General features: G+C 38.2%; 1 pseudogene; it reads right to left on the bottom strand.

Annotated features, from left to right (window-relative positions):
• LOC119598096 overlaps window positions 1-9,859 on the bottom strand; it is a 15,549-nt pseudogene extending 5,690 nt beyond the window's left edge.
• Between the last annotated feature and the right edge of the window lie 141 nt (window positions 9,860-10,000).

The raw sequence follows: 10,000 nt of genomic DNA, 5'->3' as shown, positions 1-10,000 counted from the left end.
GCATTCCTTCATAAATTTCTCATTTTATTATTTTACTGAAGATCTAATTAGGTGAAGCAGACAACTTTTTTTGTGCATTCTTATGTTTTATTATACCAGAGGCTGAGGCTGTGTGTGTGTGTGTGTGTGTGTGTGTGTGTGTGTGTGTGTGTGTGTGTGTGTGTGTGTGTGTGTGTGTGTGTGTGTGTGTGTGTGTGTGTGTGTGTGTGTGTGTGTGTTGTACGTGTGTGTGTTTGTGTGTGTTTGAGAGAGTAAATTGTGTGTGTGTGTGTGTGTGTAACTCTAAACCAGTTTCGCCAACCCAACGAAGCCTCATCATCTTAGGCTAGAAAATCCAGTCTGAAAATGTGTGTATGTTTTGCATGGCACATCAGCACACATCAAATAGCATTGGAAGATTAACATACAGAATATGATGACGAGATCGTTATGTGTGAATGTATAGATAATGTTGGATGTTATTAATTACATTAGCGTGGTGAGTGTTTGTATGTGTGTGTGTGTGTGTGTTTTTTAAGAGTGTAAATTGTGTGTGTGTGTGTTTGAGAGTGTAAATTGCGTGCGTGCGTGTGTGTGCGTGTGTGTGTGTATGTGCGTGTGCGTGTGTGTGTGTGTGTGTGTGTGTGTGTGTGTGACTGACTATGAAATCCCAGTTTAATTTTTCATTTCACACATTTGCTCTATATCGAATTTAAAATCGCACCAATAAACTGTTTCATAAAGAGCGAACAACATTCAATAATTCCGAGACATTTTATTTTTTGTTTTATTTATCTATTTTATTTTATTTTACTTTTTTTTCTGGAAAAGATTGGCAAAGGTAAAATACAAGGGTAACAAGTGTCGAAAAATATTCATAAATTATTATCATTTGCAATAGCATCGTTGTTATCATTGCATCATCATCATTGCAGCTGTGTTGTTGTTGTTGTTGTTGATGTTGAGAATATTTGTCACGGTTTTAAAAAGACGTAGTTATTGGAATCATGTTGCAATGATCATCCGCTCCGTGCAATATGACTTTATTGGTATTATTGTTATTGCAACGGCCATGGTGTTTTTTTAAAGGGGGGGTTAAGGGGGGGGGTGATTCATTCAAAACACGAGGGCGATATTTGCAATCATATTGCAATCACTGCAACAAAGGACGCTTATGTCGCGCCATGCTGTGTTTTTTCATGACTAATTAACCGATTATTGTTCTTAGTCCGCTTAATAATCGATGTCTGTTCGATGGTATTCTCATTTCCGTCGTGATTATTTCTCGTGAATTATGATGAGTGTTCATAAAGATTGATTATCATATTTCCTGATTTAGAAAAATAGATATATAAGGACAAACAGATATACATATAGGTATGTATGTATGTATATGTATATACATATATATGTATGTGTGTGTGTGCATATATATGTGTGTATGTATATATATATATATATATATATATATATATATATATATATGTGTGTGTGTGTGTGTGTGTGTGTGTGTGTGTGTGTGTGTGTGTGTGTGTGTGTGTTTTGTGTGTGTGTGTGTGTGCGTATGTGTGTGTGTGTGTGTGTGTGCGTGTGCGTGTGCGTGTGAGTGTGTGTGTTTATATATACATATATATATATATATATATATATATATATATATATATATATATATATATATATATAAACACACACACACCACACACACACACACACACACACACACACATATATATATATATATATATATATATATATATATATATATATATATATATATATATATATATATATATATATATGTACATATATATACATACACACACATTTATATATATATATATATATATATATATATATATATATATATATATATATATATATAATACACACACACACACACACACACACACACACACACACACACCACACACACACACACACACACACACACACACACACACACACATATATGTATATATATTATATATATATATATATATATATATATATATATATATATATATATATATATATATATACATGCACACACATACACACACACACACACACACACACACACACACACACACACACACATTTTTTTTTTCTTCTTCTTTTTCTTATATATATATATATATATATATATATATATATATATATATATATATATATATATATATATATATATATATGTGTGTGTTGTGTGTGTGTGTGTGTGTGTGTGTGTGTGTGTGTTTGTATGTATATAATATATGTAATACTGTGTATGTGTGTGTGTGAATAGCCTTTGGAGACGGAAAGGAGAAAAAACGCCTTATATAAAAGAGTACAAGAAACACGATAATAGTAAGCGAAACCTGAGGCCACTTGCCCTGAGCCTGAGTATCCGAGAGAACTTGTGATACTTTCGAAAAGGAAAAAGATGAATCCTTTTTAAAGGAAATCACGAAAAAAAACGTTTGTTACGTGATTACACCTTTTTCTTCTTCTTCTTCTTCTTCTTCTTCTTCTTCTTCTTCTTTTCTTTCTCTCTCTCTATCTCTTTCTTCCCCCCCCTCTCTCTCTCTCTCCTCTCTCTCTCTCTCTTCTCTCTCTCTCTCTCTCTCTCTCTCTCTCTCTCTCTCTCTCTCTCTCTCTCTCTCTCTCTCTCTCTCTCTCTCTCTCTCTCTCTCCATCCTTCGAGTGTCTTTGTGTACCTTTACCTGAAATGTACTTTTTTTTCTCTCTCATATATAATTCATAAAAAAATACTGTAACAGAATCGGATGACACTTTGTATTTCCTGTTAAGATTTTTAATATTTTCTCTAAAATTTTATACGGCAGCGACTGCTTAGTGTAATGATAAGAATATTGGTAATAATGATAACAGTAATTATGAAAACAGTAAAAATATATATATAGTAAGGATAATTATCTTACATTATTATTTATCACTTATTATATTTTATTACGTTATCATTATAATTTTATTATTATTTTATTATTATTATATTATTATATTATTATTATTATTATTATTATTATTATTATTATTATCATTGTCATCATCATCATCATCATTATCGTCATCATCACCATCATCATCATCATCATCATCATCATCATCATCATCATCAATGAATATGATAATAATAATAATAGTAATGATAATGATAATAATAATAAATAATAATAATAATAATAATAATAATAATAATAATAATAATAATAATAATAATAATAATAATAATAATAATAATAATAATAATAATAATAATAACAACAACAACAACAACAACAATTGCAATAGTACTACTAGTAGTAGCAATATCAATAATAGGTAATGATGCTGCTGCTGATAATAATAATAATGTAAACAATGATATTAATAATAATGATAATAATATAGATAATGAAATAACAGCAAAAATAATGATAATATTATTGATAATAATAAGAATGGTGACAATGATAATGGTGATAATGATAATGTTGATAATACTAATAATAATAATGATAAGCAAACGAATATGAATAATAACGCCAACGATAACAAAAGAACAACAACGCTAACAAAAAAAATAACAACAACAAAAGCTAGACCGTTTATCATCGTTTGCGTATTTTCAAAAGAGCATTTTCGAGTAGACTCTTTATGTGTTTAATAGAGCGATTTATTTGATATGATTCGATTATTCCAATCAACAGCTCTTGTTTAGAAGTTGGGTACGGTCGGTTGGCAGGATTCGGAGCCTCGGTCCCGGTTCCGAACCACGATTCTTTGGTCTCTGGTTCTGGCTGGCTGTCTGTGTGTCTGTCTTGTGCGGTATAGAAGCCGTTTTCTCTGTCTGTTTATATGTCTGTCTGTCTGTCTGTCTTACTGTGTTTCTGTCTGTCTGTCTGTGTTTCTGTCTGTCTGTCTTACTGTCTTCATGGCTGTCATGTCTTCATACCTGTCTGTCTTTCTTTCTGTCTGTCTTACTGTCTTCATGTCTGTCTGTCTGTTTGTCTTATTGACTTTCTGTCTGTCTGTCTCTCTGCCTGCGCGGTATCTTTTTCTCTGTCTGTATGTCTGTTTCCGTCTCTGTCTCTGTTTGTCTCTTGTGTATCTCACCCCCCCCCCCCTTTCTCTCTCTCTCTCTCTCTCTCTCTCTCTCTCTCTCTCTCTCTCTCTCTCTCTCTCTCTCTCTCTCTCTCTCTCCTCACACACACACACACACACACTCTCTCTCTCTCTCTCTCTCTCTCTCTCTCTCTCTCTCTCTTATCTACCTGTCTGTATATCTTTATCTATCTTTATATCCCCTCTGCCTATACCTTCGCCAAAAACACATATAGGTATATATATATATATACATCTGTCTGTTTGCCTGTCTGTTTGCCTATCTATCTTCCAAATGATCTCCCAAGATCTATATCAATCTATCTGACACTGTATCTGAATTTCTAATCAATATAACCGGGTGCCCACAGCGTCCCTACTGCAAACAGATAGATAGATAGGCTGATATGACCTTGATTAGACAGATTAGATAGATAAATAGATAGGTAGATGGATAGATAGATAGATAGATTGATTAATAGCTAGATACATACATACATAGAAGGATAGATAGATAGATAGATAGATAGATAGATGGGTAAACAAATAGATAGATACATAGATAGATAGACAGATAGATGGATAAATAGATAGATACATAGATAGATAGATGAATAGATATGTGTATGTGTATGTGTGTGTGGGTTAGTTGGATAGACAGATAAATACATAGATACATAGATAGATAGATAAATGGCTATGTGTGTGTGCGTGTGTGTGTGTGTGTGTGTGTGTGTGTGCATACGTACATACACACACGGAGCGCAGAGAGACATAGCAAAAGGGGAGAAAACCGAGTTGTCTCAATTACCCCACCCCCCTCTCGCACACATAACCCCCCCCCCCCCGCCCCCATCCAATTACAACCTTAGCGTCGGCATCTCCCGTTCCCTCCCTTAAACTTTTTTTTTTTTTTTTTATGTGGTCCCGGTCCCCTGCCGGACGTTTTTTTTTTTTTTCTTTTTTTCTTTTTTTTTCTTTTTCTTCTATTTCGTTTTACTTATATTTTTCCTTATCTATTAATTTATCTATTTGCGTTTGTTTCAATTTCATCATGGATTTGGTTCGTCTGTTCGTTTTATTAAACATATATGTTTTGTTTGTTTGTTTATTTATTTATTCATTTGTTATTTTGGTAATCATTATTTATTGACTTATTCGGCATTTTTTTTTATCTTTCTCTATTCTTTTAATTTCTCTTTTATCTCCATTTTTCCTTTCTCCTCTCTCTTCTTATTTCGTTTATCAGTTTTTCTTCGTTTCTGTTTTCCTTCACTTTCTCCTTATATTCCTTCCCCCTCATCTTCTGTTACTTCTTCTTCCTCCCTCTCCTTATTCTTCCCCCTCTCGCTTCTTCCTCTTCCTCTCTTTCTCAGTCTTCTTCTTCCCATTTCTCTCTACCTCTTCTCTTTTCTCCCTCTTCTTCTTTCTTTTTCTCTTTCTTCTTCCATCTCCTCCCTCTTCCTCGGTCTCTTCTCCCTCTCTCTGTCTCCTCTTCTTCTCGTCTTCCTCCTGTCCTACCCAATTTCCTTCTTCCCTCAATTCTGCCTTTTCTTTTCTCTTCTCTTTCCCTCCTTCTCTCTCCCTTTTTGCCTTCCCATATTTTCCCTTTCTCCTTTCCCTTCGTCCCATTGTCCTCCCTCTTTCTCCCCTTCCTTCTTTTCTCTCTCTCTCTCTCTCTCTCCTCTCCTCCTTCCCTTCTTATTCCTCATCCTCCTTCTCCTCCTCCTCTTCCTTCTCCTCCTCGTCCTCCTCTATATTTTCCTCCTCTCCCTCCTCTTCCTCCTCCTCCTCTTCCTCCTCCTCCTCTTCCTCCTCCTCTTCTTCCTCCTCCTCCTCCTCGTGTGTTCACCCCCTTCTTCCCTTTCCATTCATCCTTTCCCGTTTCCCCTCCTTCTCCTCTCCTTTTCCTCTCTCTCTCTCTCTCTCTCTCTCTCTCTCTCTCTCTCTCTCTCTCTCTCTCTCTCCTCCTTCTCTCCCTCTTCTCCTCCTTCTCTTCTCTTTCCTCCCCTCTCTCCCTCCCTTTCCTCCCTTCCTATCACCTTCCTCTCTTCCCCTCCTTCCTCCTTTTCTCCCTTCTCTCCCTCCCTTTCCTCCCTTCCTATCACCTTCCTCTCTTCCCCCTCTTCCTCCTTTTCTCCCTTCTCTCCCTCCCTTTCCTCTTTTCCCCCCTCTTTCCTCCCTTTCTCCCTTCTCTCCCTCCCTTTCCTTCCCCCCCCCCCCTCAGCCCCCGGGCCAGAATGCCACCAATTCCCTTTACTAATCTACCCAGCAGATTATTAATAATTGGATGCCGAGGGATAATATCATTCACATTTAATTCGAAATTTTGGTTTCTATCCGGTCCCTTCTCTCCCCCCTCCACCCCCCTCCCCTTTCCTGCTCTCTCTTACTACCCTCCCCCTCCCTCCTTAGCCCCACTTCCCCCTTACTGGTTTTCCTCCCTGCCTTCCCTTTCCTCCTTCCCTTAAACCCCCCTTACTGGTTTCCCTTATTCCTCTCCCCTTCTCCCTTGCCCTTGCCCTACCCTTTTTGTCCTATTCCCCTCCCTTACTGCCCTCCCCTCTTAACCGATTTTACCCTTAACACCTCCCTTATTAGTTTCTCATATCCCCCCCACCTTTTTTCCCTTACCTCTTACCCCTGCCTCTTTATCCCTACCCTTCTATTCCCCTCCTTCACTCCCCTCGCTTCTCCCCCCCTCTCTCCTTTTCTTTAGGGGGGAAGGGAGAAGGGGGAAGAAAGGGTTATTTTTCTCTATTAATAACCCTAAAATAAACATGTCTATGTATGAAATGAGTTTCGAGCCAGAAATTTGAAAACAAATATTAATGATCGCGTTAACAAGGAGAAAAAAAAAATTGAATCGGTGTTATTACGAATTTTCAAATAATATCTTTTTATTTCTTTTTTTTCTCTCTCTCTCATCTCCTTTTTTCTATCTAGATCACTTACATTTTTTTCTTAATTTCTCTTTTTTTTTTCCAGACTCGAATTGCGTTTAATATCACCCGGAATTATAAATGCGGCATATGATCCTATTAAGTGATTACCCTAAAAAAAGAAGTTTATTGATGCTATGGATTCACTATATGATTTTCATTGAAATTTCTTTCATACGCAAATATAGTAATTATTTAAATTAGAGAGGGGGGAGGTGGGTGGGGAGGGGAGGAGAGAGAGGATGGAGGAGCGAGAGAGAGAGAGAGAGAGAGAGAGAGAGAGAGAGAGAGAGAGAAGAGAATGAGAGAAGAGAGAGAGAGAGAGAGAGAGAGAGAGAGAATGAAAATAAGAGAGATAAAAATCTGTGGGGAGTAAAGACAGAGAGACAGACAGACAGACATAAAAGCAAACTGAAAACAGGTATTTATAAATTGATTTTTTTAATGAATTATCACACACACACACAGTTGATAATCAAGCTTGTGTTTCAGAGGCTTAGCCTGGATTCTTTACCTATGTGTTTGTCGCTCTATCTATCGCTTTATCTATTTTGCCTCTTTTCTTATCTCATTATCTTTTCGTCCATCTCATCTCTATGTATATCTGTCTATAATCCATTTCTTGTCATACCTGTTTCCTCTCTCTCTCTCTCTCTCTCTCTCTCTCTCCTCTCTCTCTCTCTCTTCTCTCTCTCTCTCTCTCTCCCTTCTTTTCCTTCCTCCTCTCCTCTCTTCTCCTCCTCTCCCTCCTCTCCCTCACTCCTCCCTTCTCTCCTCTCCTTCCCCTCCTTCTCTCTCTTCTCTCCTCCTCCCTTCCTCCTTCTCACTTCTTCCCGTCATCCCATCCCTCCCCTCGTGCCTCCACTTCCACCTTCCCTCCTCCCCTGCAATTCCCCATTCCTGTCCTTCCCTCACCCTCCGGAAATCATCTCCATCTAAACCCATCCTCCCACTACGTCATTAGGACATTCGTATAACTTCCACGCATCTTTGCCCTCTATGGCGTCTCTCGTCCTGTACCATTGATGGCATACCGGTACTGTTCTGAACTACCTGGCATCATTGCCCCCTGTGGCTCCCTCCTTGCACTGGTATTACGGGATTATGTCCTTGTTTAACCCTGAATCTATCCTCATGCACCTTCCTCCCTGCTCCTCGTTTACCCTAGGCACCATACTATGGTAATAAAACCTTACCTGACATAGATTATGGCGTGATGGCTGTGTGTCGTGCCTTGGTGCTGCTGGTTTCTGGGGTTAGTGTGTCGTTCGTTTGGATTTTCTTGAATCGCGTGAAACTCGCTCGTCACCTTCTTTTCTGCTCCTCTGTTTTACGCACACGCACATATATGTATATATATAAATATATATATATATACATATATATGTGTGTGTGTGTGCTTGTGTGTGTGTGTTTGTGTGTGTTTATGTGTGTGTTTGTGTGTGTGTGTTGTTTGTGTGTGTATGTGTGTGTGTGTTTGTGTGTGTGTGTATCTCTGTCTCTCTGTCTGTGTCTCCCTTCTATCTCTCTATATCTCTCTCTATCTCTCTATATACCTGTATATATATATATATCTGTATATATCTGTATATATCTGTATATATCTCCATATATCTCCATATATCCCTATATATCTCCATATATCCCCATATATCTCTATATATCCCCCAAATATCTCTATATGTCTCCATATATCCCTTTATATCTTCATATATCCCTTTATATCTCCATATATCCCCATATATCTCCATACTCTCATTTTCTATATCTCTATATATCTTCCTATCATTCTCTCTCTTTCTCTTTGCCTTTCCCCCCTCTCTCTCTCTCTCTTTGCCTTTCTCTCCCCCCCCCCTCTCTCTCTCTCTTTTCTCTCTCTTTGCCTTTCTCTCCCCCCCCCCTCTCTCTCTCTCTCTTCTCTCTCTTTGCCTTTCTCTCCCCCCCCTCTCTCTCTCTCTTTGCCTTTCTCTCCCCCCCTCTCTCTCTCTCTCTGCATTTCTCTTTCGTTCTTCTCTCCTTCTGTGTTTCTCTATCTCCTTATCTATCTAACGTTTACAAGAAAGATGGTTATGTTTTCGTTGATCATGTTGCAAGGCCGACCGATTAATTGTCTCTTGCAATCTGTGTGCATTGTTTCACTTGACACGGCAGAGGATATTAATGAAGCCGGCGCATGTATCAGCGGCCACTTTTGTAATGTCTCATTGCTGAATATAAGAGAATAAGAAAAAAAAGAAAGAAAATAAGAGAAAGATAGAAATGTTAATCATAAGGAGACAAGGAATAAAATAATATAACAAAATTATGAGAATGAGTATGAATAAATAAATTAATATCTATCTATCTATACATCTATCTGTATATATCTATATATATAGATAGATAGATACAGAGAGAGAGATGAATAAAAAGAAATATAGATACAAGATATGTAAGGACATACGAGTATACTGCAGACATACGAATAATCACGGGAAAGTAACCTATATATTCCTTTCTAAATTCCGCTTTTGAGTTCATTCGCATCCGCCAAATTTTAGCGACCGTGTGATAGAAGCTTAACCGTAGTTTAACGCTAGGAAACCACTCCCCCCTCCCCTCGCCCTCCTCCTCCTCCTCCTCTTCCTCCTTCCCTCCTCCTCCCCTCACCGCTCACCCATCCCCCTTCCCCCTTCCCATCCCCATTCCCCCTCCCCACTCTCCTCCCCTTCCCCCTCCTCTCCCCTCCTCCCGATAAGTCCCATTCTTACGCCTGCTTGACTACTTACCTGCTTGCCTGCTTCTTGTCCTGCTTCCTCATACCTCTGCTTTTGCTTGTGTGGTGCTTTGTTTCGACCATGGTTCAATTTGGTCATTATGAACGTGCGTGTTTTGAGGGGGGGGGGGGTGCTTTGTGTTTGAGTGTGTGTTGTAGTGTATTGTGTGTGTGTGTGTGTGTGTGTGTGTGTGTGTGTGTGTGTGTGTGTGTGTGTGTGTGTGTGTGTGTGTGTTAGAGA

This window comes from Penaeus monodon, chromosome 40, assembly GCF_015228065.2.
Source record: "Penaeus monodon isolate SGIC_2016 chromosome 40, NSTDA_Pmon_1, whole genome shotgun sequence".
Taxonomy (NCBI): Eukaryota; Metazoa; Arthropoda; class Malacostraca; order Decapoda; family Penaeidae; genus Penaeus; species Penaeus monodon.
This window is presented reverse-complemented; position numbering and strand designations above follow the sequence as displayed.